Source organism: Pelophylax lessonae, assembly GCF_965119305.1.
Source record: "Pelophylax lessonae genome assembly, chromosome: 13".
Lineage (NCBI taxonomy): Eukaryota > Metazoa > Chordata > Amphibia > Anura > Ranidae > Pelophylax > Pelophylax lessonae.
Genome location: NC_138780.1, coordinates 136,660,126 through 136,674,879, shown reverse-complemented (window position 1 = coordinate 136,674,879; position 14,754 = coordinate 136,660,126). Strand labels below are relative to the sequence as shown.

Here is a 14,754-nt window from a genome sequence, read left to right as displayed (position 1 = left end):
ACGAAGGAGTGGCTTCACAACAACTCCGTGACTGTTCTTGAATGGCCCAGCCAGTGCCATGACTCAAACCCAATTGAGCATCTCTGGAGAGACCTAAAAATGGCTGTCCACCAACGTTTACCATCCAACCTGACAGAACTGGAGAGGATCTGCAAGGAGGAATGGCAGAGGATCCCCAAATCCAGGTGTGAAAGACTTGTTGCATCTTTCCCAAAAAGACTTCTGGCTGTATTAGATCAAAAGGGGGCTTCTACTAAATACTGAGCAAAGGGTCTGAATACTTAGGACCATGTGATATTTCAGTTTTTCTTTTTTAATAAATCTGCAACAATGTCAACAATTCTGTGTTTTTCTGTCAGTATGGGGTGCTATGTGTACATTCATGAGGAAGAAGAATGAACTTAAATGATTTTAGCAAATGGCTGCAATATAACAAAGAGTGAAAAATTTAAGGGGGTCTGAATACTTTCCGTACCCACTGTATATATATGTGTGTGTATATATATATATATATAGCGTATACAATTGCGACACAAGTCATATTGTAGTTATTAAAATTACATGCAGCCCCCCCAGCAACATAATTTCCTGCTTGTGTGATTGGTTCACTGATTTCGTCAGAAGTTTGCACTAAGATACAAGTCAGATTTTTGGCATCCCTACAACAAAAATGTTTTGGTGAGATACTCCCAATGGGAAATCGCGTCTAAAGGGATGCAGACCCTGCATATTTCCTCATTAGAGCCCTACAAGTGCAGCGGCTGATTGATAATTATGAAACCACTCCCATTAGACTCAATCAGCACATGGGCACACAGAAAAATACAGTGATTTCTTTAGAATAACAAAAGGTAGGAATCTGCAACAAAGTTTGTTACAATTCTTGCAGTGTACATAGATCACCCATAGGGGAATGTTTTTTTCTCAACCAAAGTGGAGTTACTCTTTAAAGTAAAGCTACAGTCATGGTTGGGGGTCAGGCTCAGAGACCAGTAGCTATAGAAGTAGAGAGGCTCCCACTGACCATTTGGATAAGTACACGAGCAGGTCACTGTGGCACATGACACATGCTTAGCTGAGGTATGGGATCTAAGTACTAACCGGTATTCACCAGAGCATCTGATGGGGGAGATTGGTTTTGCTGCATGTTAGTACCAGGTTGTGATACTCAGGATTACTCCAACAGGAAGTGAGTAAGCTGCAGTCCAGTAGCAGATATAGCAGGTAGGGATCATGCAGAAGTGTAGTCAGTAAGCAAGCCAAAGGTCGTTATCAAGTGGTTGCAGTTTGGGATCAAGCAAAAGCGTAGTCGAGGAACAAGCTTGATTCAGGTACATGATTCAGGTACATAAAGACGATGCTGAGTTCAACAGTTGTTCTTGTACTCAAGGCTAATGTTCTTAGGAGGATGTAGATATGGGGGTAGTGGTGCGCTTCAAGGGTTGACTCCTATAGATCTCTTTTAAATTGGTGGGTGTATTGTACAAATCCCTTGATTAAAAAGTGCTTAATGTGCTGGATATCTGTGTACATATAAATAAAGATGAAAGTGCAGGTGCGTAGTGCTAATCACAGAAATGTGTATATCGATCAATAAAATATTGCAATTCTTCCTATTTGCACTTGTATTAATAAATATATAAAGATATATAAAAAAGTATTATTTTACAAACACAGTATCAATCTTCAATCCAATTATAAAAGGTAAATAAAACATAAGTGCTCAAATAAAGTGCTGCATGCTTGTTATAATTAGTGGGTGTTGAAAAAACAATCTGTGAGCAACTCTGTTGCAATCCCTAAAATAAGTATTGAATAGTCCGCAAAATAAATCTCAAAAGAACTTGTGAATAATCCTCTTCTTTGTGACCGTGCTTCAAGGGTTAAATCAAGTGACTATGTTCTCCTTCACCTGTGTATCACCTCTATGTGCTCTAGCCTCTCACCTTATAGGCAAGAAAGTATTGCCTTTGGTATCTATTCAGACTTTTCAGTGAACTCTGCTTGCCTCACTCCGGATCCTTGAACCCTCTATGGAACAGACTTGTTGGACTCCTTATGGGTGTTTGTTCGATTCGTTTTCCTACTCCTATCCTCCTTATCCGATGTTATAATGCCTCAGAAACAAAGATTTTTCATGGTGCAGTATATCAAGCTTTTTATTAAAAGTATACAGTATTGCACTTACATTTAGGAGAAGTATATTCAGCATATATTGAAAAAACCGCCGCTGTGGAGATCGAGCTCCGTTGTAACGTCACTTCCGGGTATAGGGCTCCTCCTACGCGTTACGTCACAAGGTCACGTGACTTCCTCAGGGAGTGCACCCACATAGGATTGTGCCACATAAAGGCACCGACATATACAGTTTACTTGTCATGGCACTCTCTCTCGCCCGCTGTTTGCAACTACATAGTCGGCATGCACTTCATGGAACCGGAAGTGACGTCAGTGACTCAAGGCTTGTGTCTTTAGGAAGATAAACCTTTGTTGTTACGAGAAGCAGGGAGCGAGAGAGTGCCGTGACAAATTAGCTGTATATGTTGGTGCCTTTATGTGGCACAATCTTATGTGAGTGCATACATTATATAAGCTTTATTTATGGATATTGATATTCCAAATCACCCAGTTTGCAATGGAATATTCCCTTGATCAACTACCCCTGACGTTATTACCTCTAAAAACTAGTATCCAAATATATTTTGTGCATTTAGGCATTCATCCAGCTCTTTTTTAAAACAATCTACTGAGCTGGCCAGAACCAGTTCTTGAGGAAATTTATTCCACATTTTCACAGCCCTTACTTGGAGGAAGCCTTTCCATGTGTGAAGGTTACATCCCTTTTCCTCCAGACATAAGGAGTGCCCCTTTGTCCTCTGTAATGACCTGGAAAAAATAAAGTGAATAACTCTACACCAAACTCATATGGACCACTTATGTATTTAAACATGTTGATCATATCCCCCTTAATCTCCCCTTCTCAAGACTAAGAATAATTCAGTTCAGCTAATCTTTCCTCATAACTGACATTGGTTTGTTTGCCCTTCTTTGCACTTTCTCTAGTTCTCTGATATCCTTTTTTTATGAAACTGAACTGCATATTCCAGATGAGGTCTTACTAATGATTTGTACAGGGGCAAAATGATCTCTCTCTGTCTCTCTTTCTGTCTGAAATCTATACCTCTTTTAATACGAGAACGTATTTTACTAGCCTTTGAAATTGCAGCTTGGCATGGCATGCTATCATTAAGTCTATGATCTACCAGAACACCCAGATCCTTTTCCAACATTGACTCCCCCAGCTGTTCTCCTTCTAGTGTGTATGACCCATACATGTTTTTAGCCCTCAAGTACATAACTACGTACATTTATCAGCATTGAACCTCATTTGCCACATACAGTGATACAGTGATTTCTTTAGAATAACAAAAGGTAGGAATCTGCAACAAAGTTTGTTACAATTCTTGCAGTGTACATAGATCACCCATAGGGGAATGTTTTTTTCTCAACCAAAGTGGAGTTACTCTTTAAAGTAAAGCTACAGTCATGGTTGGGGGTCAGGCTCAGAGACCAGTAGCTATAGAAGTAGAGAGGCTCCCACTGACCATTTGGATAAGTACACGAGCAGGTCACTGTGGCACATGACACATGCTTAGCTGAGGTATGGGATCTAAGTACTAACCGGTATTCACCAGAGCATCTGATGGGGGAGATTGGTTTTGCTGCATGTTAGTACCAGGTTGTGATACTCAGGATTACTCCAACAGGAAGTGAGTAAGCTGCAGTCCAGTAGCAGATATAGCAGGTAGGGATCATGCAGAAGTGTAGTCAGTAAGCAAGCCAAAGGTCGTTATCAAGTGGTTGCAGTTTGGGATCAAGCAAAAGCGTAGTCGAGGAACAAGCTTGATTCAGGTACATGATTCAGGTACATAAAGACGATGCTGAGTTCAACAGTTGTTCTTGTACTCAAGGCTAATGTTCTTAGGAGGATGTAGATATGGGGGTAGTGGTGCGCTTCAAGGGTTGACTCCTATAGATCTCTTTTAAATTGGTGGGTGTATTGTACAAATCCCTTGATTAAAAAGTGCTTAATGTGCTGGATATCTGTGTACATATAAATAAAGATGAAAGTGCAGGTGCGTAGTGCTAATCACAGAAATGTGTATATCGATCAATAAAATATTGCAATTCTTCCTATTTGCACTTGTATTAATAAATATATAAAGATATATAAAAAAGTATTATTTTACAAACACAGTATCAATCTTCAATCCAATTATAAAAGGTAAATAAAACATAAGTGCTCAAATAAAGTGCTGCATGCTTGTTATAATTAGTGGGTGTTGAAAAAACAATCTGTGAGCAACTCTGTTGCAATCCCTAAAATAAGTATTGAATAGTCCGCAAAATAAATCTCAAAAGAACTTGTGAATAATCCTCTTCTTTGTGACCGTGCTTCAAGGGTTAAATCAAGTGACTATGTTCTCCTTCACCTGTGTATCACCTCTATGTGCTCTAGCCTCTCACCTTATAGGCAAGAAAGTAATGCCTTTGGTATCTATTCAGACTTTTCAGTGAACTCTGCTTGCCTCACTCCGGATCCTTGAACCCTCTATGGAACAGACTTGTTGGACTCCTTATGGGTGTTTGTTCGATTCGTTTTCCTACTCCTATCCTCCTTATCCGATGTTATAATGCCTCAGAAACAAAGATTTTTCATGGTGCAGTATATCAAGCTTTTTATTAAAAGTATACAGTATTGCACTTACATTTAGGAGAAGTATATTCAGCATATATTGAAAAAACCGCCGCTGTGGAGATCGAGCTCCGTTGTAACGTCACTTCCGGGTATAGGGCTCCTCCTACGCGTTACGTCACAAGGTCACGTGACTTCCTCAGGGAGTGCACCCACATAGGATTGTGCCACATAAAGGCACCGACATATACAGTTTACTTGTCATGGCACTCTCTCTCGCCCGCTGTTTGCAACTACATAGTCGGCATGCACTTCATGGAACCGGAAGTGACGTCAGTGACTCAAGGCTTGTGTCTTTAGGAAGATAAACCTTTGTTGTTACGAGAAGCAGGGAGCGAGAGAGTGCCGTGACAAATTAGCTGTATATGTTGGTGCCTTTATGTGGCACAATCTTATGTGAGTGCATACATTATATAAGCTTTATTTATGGATATTGATATTCCAAATCACCCAGTTTGCAATGGAATATTCCCTTGATCAACTACCCCTGACGTTATTACCTCTAAAAACTAGTATCCAAATATATTTTGTGCATTTAGGCATTCATCCAGCTCTTTTTTAAAACAATCTACTGAGCTGGCCAGAACCAGTTCTTGAGGAAATTTATTCCACATTTTCACAGCCCTTACTTGGAGGAAGCCTTTCCATGTGTGAAGGTTACATCCCTTTTCCTCCAGACATAAGGAGTGCCCCTTTGTCCTCTGTAATGACCTGGAAAAAATAAAGTGAATAACTCTACACCAAACTCATATGGACCACTTATGTATTTAAACATGTTGATCATATCCCCCTTAATCTCCCCTTCTCAAGACTAAGAATAATTCAGTTCAGCTAATCTTTCCTCATAACTGACATTGGTTTGTTTGCCCTTCTTTGCACTTTCTCTAGTTCTCTGATATCCTTTTTTTATGAAACTGAACTGCATATTCCAGATGAGGTCTTACTAATGATTTGTACAGGGGCAAAATGATCTCTCTCTGTCTCTCTTTCTGTCTGAAATCTATACCTCTTTTAATACGAGAACGTATTTTACTAGCCTTTGAAATTGCAGCTTGGCATGGCATGCTATCATTAAGTCTATGATCTACCAGAACACCCAGATCCTTTTCCAACATTGACTCCCCCAGCTGTTCTCCTTCTAGTGTGTATGACCCATACATGTTTTTAGCCCTCAAGTACATAACTACGTACATTTATCAGCATTGAACCTCATTTGCCACATACTGTGATACAGTGATTTCTTTAGAATAACAAAAGGTAGGAATCTGCAACAAAGTTTGTTACAATTCTTGCAGTGTACATAGATCACCCATAGGGGAATGTTTTTTTCTCAACCAAAGTGGAGTTACTCTTTAAAGTAAAGCTACAGTCATGGTTGGGGGTCAGGCTCAGAGACCAGTAGCTATAGAAGTAGAGAGGCTCCCACTGACCATTTGGATAAGTACACGAGCAGGTCACTGTGGCACATGACACATGCTTAGCTGAGGTATGGGATCTAAGTACTAACCGGTATTCACCAGAGCATCTGATGGGGGAGATTGGTTTTGCTGCATGTTAGTACCAGGTTGTGATACTCAGGATTACTCCAACAGGAAGTGAGTAAGCTGCAGTCCAGTAGCAGATATAGCAGGTAGGGATCATGCAGAAGTGTAGTCAGTAAGCAAGCCAAAGGTCGTTATCAAGTGGTTGCAGTTTGGGATCAAGCAAAAGCGTAGTCGAGGAACAAGCTTGATTCAGGTACATGATTCAGGTACATAAAGACGATGCTGAGTTCAACAGTTGTTCTTGTACTCAAGGCTAATGTTCTTAGGAGGATGTAGATATGGGGGTAGTGGTGCGCTTCAAGGGTTGACTCCTATAGATCTCTTTTAAATTGGTGGGTGTATTGTACAAATCCCTTGATTAAAAAGTGCTTAATGTGCTGGATATCTGTGTACATATAAATAAAGATGAAAGTGCAGGTGCGTAGTGCTAATCACAGAAATGTGTATATCGATCAATAAAATATTGCAATTCTTCCTATTTGCACTTGTATTAATAAATATATAAAGATATATAAAAAAGTATTATTTTACAAACACAGTATCAATCTTCAATCCAATTATAAAAGGTAAATAAAACATAAGTGCTCAAATAAAGTGCTGCATGCTTGTTATAATTAGTGGGTGTTGAAAAAACAATCTGTGAGCAACTCTGTTGCAATCCCTAAAATAAGTATTGAATAGTCCGCAAAATAAATCTCAAAAGAACTTGTGAATAATCCTCTTCTTTGTGACCGTGCTTCAAGGGTTAAATCAAGTGACTATGTTCTCCTTCACCTGTGTATCACCTCTATGTGCTCTAGCCTCTCACCTTATAGGCAAGAAAGTAATGCCTTTGGTATCTATTCAGACTTTTCAGTGAACTCTGCTTGCCTCACTCCGGATCCTTGAACCCTCTATGGAACAGACTTGTTGGACTCCTTATGGGTGTTTGTTCGATTCGTTTTCCTACTCCTATCCTCCTTATCCGATGTTATAATGCCTCAGAAACAAAGATTTTTCATGGTGCAGTATATCAAGCTTTTTATTAAAAGTATACAGTATTGCACTTACATTTAGGAGAAGTATATTCAGCATATATTGAAAAAACCGCCGCTGTGGAGATCGAGCTCCGTTGTAACGTCACTTCCGGGTATAGGGCTCCTCCTACGCGTTACGTCACAAGGTCACGTGACTTCCTCAGGGAGTGCACCCACATAGGATTGTGCCACATAAAGGCACCGACATATACAGTTTACTTGTCATGGCACTCTCTCTCGCCCGCTGTTTGCAACTACATAGTCGGCATGCACTTCATGGAACCGGAAGTGACGTCAGTGACTCAAGGCTTGTGTCTTTAGGAAGATAAACCTTTGTTGTTACGAGAAGCAGGGAGCGAGAGAGTGCCGTGACAAATTAGCTGTATATGTTGGTGCCTTTATGTGGCACAATCTTATGTGAGTGCATACATTATATAAGCTTTATTTATGGATATTGATATTCCAAATCACCCAGTTTGCAATGGAATATTCCCTTGATCAACTACCCCTGACGTTATTACCTCTAAAAACTAGTATCCAAATATATTTTGTGCATTTAGGCATTCATCCAGCTCTTTTTTAAAACAATCTACTGAGCTGGCCAGAACCAGTTCTTGAGGAAATTTATTCCACATTTTCACAGCCCTTACTTGGAGGAAGCCTTTCCATGTGTGAAGGTTACATCCCTTTTCCTCCAGACATAAGGAGTGCCCCTTTGTCCTCTGTAATGACCTGGAAAAAATAAAGTGAATAACTCTACACCAAACTCATATGGACCACTTATGTATTTAAACATGTTGATCATATCCCCCTTAATCTCCCCTTCTCAAGACTAAGAATAATTCAGTTCAGCTAATCTTTCCTCATAACTGACATTGGTTTGTTTGCCCTTCTTTGCACTTTCTCTAGTTCTCTGATATCCTTTTTTTATGAAACTGAACTGCATATTCCAGATGAGGTCTTACTAATGATTTGTACAGGGGCAAAATGATCTCTCTCTGTCTCTCTTTCTGTCTGAAATCTATACCTCTTTTAATACGAGAACGTATTTTACTAGCCTTTGAAATTGCAGCTTGGCATGGCATGCTATCATTAAGTCTATGATCTACCAGAACACCCAGATCCTTTTCCAACATTGACTCCCCCAGCTGTTCTCCTTCTAGTGTGTATGACCCATACATGTTTTTAGCCCTCAAGTACATAACTACGTACATTTATCAGCATTGAACCTCATTTGCCACATACTGTAGTTTACCAATTAAACAATGTATTGAGGTTAGTTTGTAAGTTGGGTAAGGATATTATTCCACTGCATAGCTTGGTGTCTTCTGCAAACGCTGAAATGCTACTTTTAATCATAGACCCTATATCATTTATACTTATTAAATAGGAGAAATAGGCACAAGGCTAAAGCTGCAACACTTCTCTGAGAAAGGATAGCTCCCACAGCAGTGTCTGAAGCATCCACTTCCACAATAAAATGTAGTTCAGGATCAGGATGTACCAAAATTGGTGCAGAAGTGAAGGGTCTTTAGCTTACTAAAGGCAGTCTATGCCTCAGGTGACCACACAAAGGGCATCTCTTTGTTTGTCAGACGTTTAATCGGTGCTATTACCTTAGAAAAGTTTCTTATGAATTTTCTGATCCAACAAATCATTGTGTTTCCGTAATGTTAATAGGGGCGGGCCAGTCCACCACTGCTTTGATCTCAGGATTCTTGCTCACTCCTTCTGGAGAAATAATATATCTCAACGACTGGATCTGGGTTCGTTCAAACTCATATTTCTCCAATTTGATTTAAACTAGGTTCTTCCTTAATCTGTCGAAGACAGTGCCATAATGTTTAGGATGCTCCTGAAGGAGGGAATGGAGGGATTATCAGTAGAAAACGTAGGAATGCCCAGGATGGCGGAAAGTTTTGGTGGCGTTATTACAAAGGTCAGCCTCAAATTGGAGTACCAGAGTAACTGCTTCATGGGTAACAGGTCCTGACAATAAAAGGTGAACCATTAACAGTCTTCATATCAATAGAGGCAGATTTATTTCTTGTTTGAATATTATTGCTTTGGGTGAATTCCACAAAGTCCCCCTGACTCCAGAGTCCAACATAGCAGAGCTAGGAATTTTACAGCCCACGGTGATAAGTTTAATAGGAATGACAAAATGAGATAGTAGAGAATTTACTTTATTTTCTTCATGGATCAATAGGGAGATAGACTGAGTAATGAAGTTTGTTATTATTTTTATTGTTCTTTCTTCTACATTTTTTGGGCCAATTACCTGCGTTGTAGACCTAAGTTCTCTGAATTTCTTCTTTCTTTCTCCTTTCTGTAAATCTCTGATCAATTCGGAACGGACTCTTTTGCGCTGCTGGGTTCCAAAAGGTGTCTGAGATCCAAGGCTGGAATTCAGCTGTGTACTCAGCAACAGAGCTTATATCCTGCTGCAAACTATGCAACTTTGAATTGGTAGTAGCACAGCGGTTGGGTTAATCAAAAACCTGATTTAACATGGTCACCAAAGTCTCAAAATTATTCAGAGTGGCTCTGTCTTGTTCTATATAAGTGTATATGTGCTGCTGAAGCAAGAACTCAATCTACATAGTTCTTCAATGCTAAGGAAGCCCAAGCTACTCCTCAGTCAGGAGGTTGATAACAAACAATACCTTTTTTTTCTCAAAAGTAAATGCTGCAGGTTGCATTTGGAAATAAATTTGTCATCCAACTTGAGTAGCAGAGGTAATGTATTTGCACATTAGCATAATCTCAGAAATGTAAGTTCGGTATTTGTTTCTGCAAATAATGGATTTCTTCCTATCTTCCTCCTTTCCACCCCTTCACTACATTTTCCAAGTTGACATATTCTTCTTGGTAGGCAACACCAAACTCCTTTAGCTCTGTAATTTACTACCTGAAAGGAGCCACAACATTTGCTACATCAGTCTGGGGAGACCAAAAGTTATAGCAGTGGAGAGGCTCCCATTAATGGCCTAAATGGGAAGTTCATAGGAGGAGCGAGGAATTCAATGTTCACACTAAACAAGGTACAAGGCAAGATTATCCAATGGTTCATACAGGATCTTCAGTGAGCAAATATTCCAAGTTATTGCTGAAATATTTTCCTGAATATAATATTTGCTGTGACACGTTTTTTACATGCTTCCTGTACTACATTTTCATACTGATTTGTAACATTTTCTTTTTTATCATTATCTTTATTTAAAATTTTTAGCCATTTGCCCTCAACAACAAATGTTAAAATAGAATTTCGGACATATAAGCTGTGTCAAAGTGCACTAAATGTATTAGTGCCCTTAGCAACCAATTAGCTTCCAACTGTTGTATCTGCAATCCCAATATGAAATGAGAAAACGGGTTTTGATTGGTTGCTAAGGACAATGCACTTTCCACTTAGTGGTTACTTTTTGCATTGCATGGAAGGGTCTTCGTGGTTATTCAAATACCTTGAAATAACAGGCATCTGACGATGGCCATTGTATATAGATAGAATACAGTATATTAGAATATATTATATTATACTGTAACACTATATGAAGGACAGTGACATATGTGTGTATAACTGTCAGGGCACTGTCTACAGCAGAGGTGCTTGAAGACCTGGCATTCCTGCCAATACTTTGCATGACAGCAGGAATGCACGTTGTTGCACGAGAATGTGTGCCGGAACACAGCTATGCGCGCTTCCAGCCCCGAACGGCCTTTTTTAGAAGGCCAGTCACTCTCTGAAAGTGCCAGTTCATCTCCGGCTCTCCAGTGCGATTGTTCCTGTGTATCGCTTCATCTCTGAATACCTGTTACCGGCTCGGCTTGCCAATGGACCTGTCTTCTGCCTACCTCCTGACTTGACCCCAGCTTGTCTAACGGATCATCTCTCTCTGTTCTCCTGTGTTTGACCCCAGCTATCCTCCTGACTACGCTTGCACTTATCCACACCTGGTACCTGACCTTGGCTGTGAACCAACTTCTCTCCTGCCCTCTGTTCTGCTTGAAACCTGTCACTTCTCATGGACGCCACCTGTCTGCAAACACCATTCCAGTGCATCAGCTGTATACCTGGGTGTTCTTCTGATGACACCTGAGTCAAGAACATCTCTGAAAGTATTCCAGCAGGCAACCAGTGCTTCTTTGAGCCTGACTCCTGTTCCACCTTTAAGGGAGTCTAGAACTCAGCCGCAAGGGGAGCCTTTTGTCTTCATTGGCCTCCAGTACCAGGTACGTGATAAAAACTGGGCCTTCTTAGAAAAGTGTTCTATAGGATATTCTGCATATCCCTTCATTAAGATACATGATCTCAAATTGTACTCTATGACAAAATGTATGCTTATATGTGTTCTTATAACTAATACTGAATATCATCAAAAAATGTCATATACATCCCTAGTTTAAGTGGTACACAGCACACTCTATACTACAAAAGCATATAGAAAAAGTCCAGCGCTCAGAATGTTCAGTAAGGGCAAGAATCTAAAAATACTTGAGTGGAGAGGGTTAACCACCTGCCGCATATACTGTATACATGTACATGATTTTGTGCAGGAGGTTTTGGGGGCGTGCTAGCACCGCCAGAGCTTCGCCAGGATGACTGCCGAGACCCGCCGATCGTTCACTGGAATGACAAATGGCGGTCTACCTATGTAAACAAGGCAGATCGCTGTTCTGTCACAGATGAAGAGAGAGAGATCTTGTGTTTTAGCTAAGCTAAGCTGAAACACAGATCTCCCTTTTCCTCTAGTGCATCCACCCCCCTACAGTTAGAAAGCATTCCCTAGGAGCACTGTTAGATCCTTGATCACCCCTGGTGTTAACCCTTCCCTGCCAGTGTCATTTATACAGTAACAGTACATTTTTTTTAGCACTGATCACTGCATTGGTGTCAATGGTCCCCAAAAAGTTCCGTGTCAGATTTGTCCGCTGCAATGTCACTGTCCCGCTAAAAATCGCTGATCGCCGTCATTACTAATAAAAACAATAAAAAGTCCATAAATCTATCCTATAGTTTGTAGATGCTATAACTTTTGCGCAAACCAATCAATATACACTTATTAGGATTTTTTTTTACCAAAAATATGTAGCAGAATACATATTGCCCTAAATTGATGAAAAAAATAGATTTTTATATTTTTTAATTGGGTATGTTTTAAAGCAGAAAGTAAAAATATAATTTTTTTTTTTTTTTAAATTGTGGTTCTTTTTTGTTTAGAGCGCAAAAAATTACAACCGAAGAGATGATCAAATGCCACCAAAAGAAAGTTCTATTTGTGGGAAAAAAGGACATCAAGTTTATTTGGGTACAGGGTTGCACGACCGTGCAATTGTCAGTTAAAACAATGCAGTGCCGTATCGTAAAAAATGGCGTGGTCATTAAGGGGGTAAAACCTTCCGGAGATGAATTGGGTAATTCAACACATGGAACTGCAGCTCCCAACAAGGATCTGGGACAGATCAACATGTAAAGGAGTAAACCATAGGGCACAGGGTCAGAGTGTTGAATGCTTTATTGAGCAGGAATAATTAGCACACTTACATCAGAGGAACCTGAAGAACATCATGAGTGCAGGAGGGAAGGAGCTGTGCAGCAGATGGATAACACAGAAAACCAATCATATAATCTGGCTGCTCAGATGAGATTGGACCCTCCAAATGGATGAAAACAAGCCATGTCACTTACCCATGTGATGGTGCTCAGGCCTAGGCACTAGACAGGTGAGATTTGTTTACTTACGAATCAAAATTCAGACAAAATTCTGGCTGTTTACCGAATTTGTATCCGAATTTCCAAATCACAATAGTAATGAATTTAAACAAATCCAAAATAAATTATAACAAAACAAATTATCTGAATTGGAAAATGAATTTAAATTTGAAATGGAAACATATTGCAATACAGTAAGGTATACAAGTGAAAAAAGATGATGATTCCTACTTAGGCTGCTTTATAGAATAGAATAGAACAGAACAGAATAAAACAGAATAGACAAAAATAAAACAGAATAAAATAAAAAAAGTTAGAATAAAACAGATTATAAAGGAACATAATATAATAGAATACAGTAGAATAGAATAGAAAACAATAGAATAGAGTAAAATAGAATAGAATAAAATAGAAAATAAACAAATAGACTAGAAAATAATAAAATATAAAAGAATAGAATAGAAAACAATAGAATTGGTTAGAATTAAATAGAATAGAATAAAATAGAACAAATATAGCCATTTCGAATTTCAAAATGAATCTGGATAGTTGAAACGTGTTCCGAAAACTAATCATTCTAACATAAATAATATGACAAAACAAAACTATTAACTTAGCGAGCAAATTTGAAAGGAAACTAAACTAAACACATTTTTCCATTGTGCACATCTTAAACTTTATTGTGGGTGGAAGAGCAGGATTCATGCTTCTACAGCAATGATGTACTAGGTTTTACAAAGGGTTCTTGCTTATGAATAGGCCAGCAGAATAGTGAAAAGGTTTACACAATGTGGGCTATCAGGTGAACCTGTAACTTTGAATGCAATGGTATCAAACAGTAATATATGAAATGCTCCTCTCTCATACAGATAATGGAGGCAACCATATTGTAAATTCTGCACAGGTAGTGCTGTTCGGCAGCTGCTATGCAGAGGAAAAAGAGAAGAGAAGACCAAGCGCCAATCTAAGTGTAGCAATGCAAGTATTTAATAACAATTAAAAGAGTGTTACTCATAAAAGTGCATTTAAAACAGGCATCTCAAAGCAAATGGGGCATCTGAGCAATGTTCATCCAGGGTGTCCTTCCGAATCCCTTTCGGAGCTGGCGCTTGTAGGGGATGAGCGGCGATCTCCTGTTGAGAGGCAGGGGACGTGCTGATCCTCGGCGGTGGTGTAGCAGTGTGGGTCCGTAGGTCGGAGGGCTATGACATCACTTCCTGGAGACACAGTGTGTATCGAACGGCGATGCGTTGTGGAGCATGCGCTCCTTCTTCAGGCCGTCATGTTTCTCTGAGGCCTCCGCGGGTGTCATCAGGAGAGCAGATGTCTGAATGGATGCTGCTGCCCTGGATGACCCCAGCGGCCATCTTTAGTGGGGGCAGTACTAATAAATAGCATTGTCCCCCTTCAGCTGGCACACATATGGGAAGTGGCTAAGTCAGGCACCGGAACCCGCTGGTCAGGAACAGTTAGGGTTGCCGCCTCATTCCTTTAAACCAGGACACACATTAATTACACAGGTTCTGTGGCACTCAGTTAGTGCCTTATGTTCATTATATCAGTCTCAGTGTAAATAATATGTGTCCTGGTTTAAAGGAATGAGGTGGCAACCCTAGGGTTAGTGTGGTGGAGCAGGGAAAGGTTCCTGAGGAGGTGTGACAGAGTAGGGACTGCTGGCCTGTGCCTTAGTCAGGAGCCCTTTTGCATCCAGATGCCTTGTTGCCA

At 39.9% G+C, this 14,754-nt stretch overlaps 1 protein-coding gene across 1 annotated transcript in view; it reads right to left on the bottom strand.

Annotated features, from left to right (window-relative positions):
* Window positions 1-14,754, bottom strand: part of LTK (leukocyte receptor tyrosine kinase) — a 379,826-nt gene that overhangs the window by 166,342 nt on the left and 198,730 nt on the right.